Genomic DNA, 2,308 nt, shown 5'->3' on the forward strand with positions numbered 1-2,308 from the left:
AAGAGAAGAGAAGAGAAGAGAAGAGAAGAGAAGAGAAGAGAAGAGAAGAGAAGAGAAGAGAAGAGAAGAGAAGAGAAGAGAATGTAACACACTCAATTCACCTTGCGATATAATATTGGTGATTTTTTATCATAACCATGGAACAAACGAAATGGAACATAGGATCTGTCATCGATACCGAAAAGGTATAATAACAAAAATTAAATCATACAAATTGTTATATTTTTATCGTCCTACCTTAAGTTTTTATTCTAACATTTAGAGTTGTGCTTTTTCGTTCATTTTCGGTTCTTTCGTTCTTTTTCTGATGAACGAACAAGTTGTTCTTTTTGTTCATCTGTTCCCTTTTTTCAAGCAAATTTGTTCACTGCTGCTCGCATCCGCGAAAAAAGCCATCAAGTATAGATGGGGGTGTGTATGCAGCAACGCGTTGTGTAGGAATATTTAAATGTGTTATGAATAAATAAGTAAATATATATATGTATAATTAACTTCAAAAAAAGTTACAAATTTCGGAAGATCCAGGAAATTGAAAGAGTACAGACACAAATTGTAAATATGAACTTTTCAAGTTTAACCTCCATGTGCCCGGTAGTCTACATTTGTAGCAATTTGGGGAAAATTCAAATAAAACAGAAAGTTCCGAAACAAGAATGCCCGAGGTTTTCAGTAGCTTCCTAATTAGCAATTCTAAGGCGATTAAGAGCATAATATCACTCGAACTATTATTTGCCTGACCCCCAGACCCTACTTGAAAAAAACATCATCTTGCAGCCGGTAGTCTACATTTGTAGTCACCATAAAAATGTATGCAAAATATCATTATATAGTTGACTTCAGCTTGTCGCAACATGATTTTTTGCAACTGCATCTACGCTTGCCTTACCCAAGTACGTTTGTGTGCGAATATGTACATGCATGGAAAATTTTAACGCGATTTCGCAATTTTTGATTGGAATACCGGCGATCATACGAGTTCCAACCCAAACGATATTGGCGCAGGTGGTCTGATTTGTGTCAATACTGAAGAATCCGACTCTGAAAGTTAATTAGTTATTGAAGAAGATGACATTCGCGATGATGAGCAGGAAGAGGGCGCAATATACGAAGCAGATTTCGAGGATGATTTTGATTCAGGAGAACCACCCATTACGCAACGACATGATGCGTTGATCGCTAAAGATCAAATTGCATGGCTTATGAACTTGCCTAGTCAATCTGTTCGCGTAAGTGACCATAATGTATTTCGGAGCAATGGTGTGGGCCCAACTCGGGCTACCCGAGGTCTAATTGAGTCTGACGTCTTTGAGTTGATATTCACTCCATCAATGCTGCAACAAATACTTGTAGATACGAATGAAAAAGCTCGAAAAGTCTATGAGACTTGGAATGAAAAAACTCCACTACAAATGTAAAAGAGCATTTATTGGCCTTTTGTTACTAGCAGGTATGAATAAATCGAATGGCGAAGATGTGGATGTGCTATGGAGCCCATACAGCGTTTGCTATAACCGTGCAATAATGCCCAAGTCACGTTTCAAAGACATTTTTCGATTTATTAGATTTGACAGCGAGCTTACAAGAGCAGCTAGACTAGAAGGCGATAAAGCTGCTCCAATATCTGCACTGTAGATGCAAATGAACGCAAATCTTACCAACCGTCTGGAGAAATAACTGTGGATGAGCAACTATTTGCTTATCGCGGCAGAACTAGGTTTACCCAGTACATACCCTCTAAGCCTTCCAAGTATGGGATAAAGGTATGGTTTGCGTGCGATGCTAAATCGTTCTATCCACTCAAATGTGAGATATATACGGGAAAGAAATCAAATGCTAGTCGGGCAACCAACGTAGGAAAAGGTGTTGTGCAAAGGTTAGTATGCCATTGGGAGAACACCGGAAGGACTATAATTCGTGAAAATTTTTTCACATCGCTAAACGTGAGCAAGTATTTAATGTCCAAAGGTCTTGCTCTTCTTGGTACTCTTCGCCAAAATAAGACTTTTGTACCAAATGAAATGAAGGCTGACCGCAATCGAGCAGAAGAGTACACCCTTTTCGGGTTTCTCGATGGAAAGTTTTCTTTGGTATCTTATGTCTCAAAAAGAGGCAGAGCAGTCATAATACTTGCCAGTACACCTTTGACAGCTTCAATTGTAGTTGAAAAGAAAAACAAGTCACAATATATCTTTGAATACAATGCAAACAAAGGAGGCGTCGACGCAATGAATAAAATGCTTTCTGCATATTCAACGAAACGTAAAACGTTGCGTCGGCCCTTGGCCATGTTTTATAACATGCTAGATAT

This window comes from Eurosta solidaginis, chromosome 2 (genome assembly GCF_040869045.1).
Source record: "Eurosta solidaginis isolate ZX-2024a chromosome 2, ASM4086904v1, whole genome shotgun sequence".
NCBI lineage: Eukaryota > Metazoa > Arthropoda > Insecta > Diptera > Tephritidae > Eurosta > Eurosta solidaginis.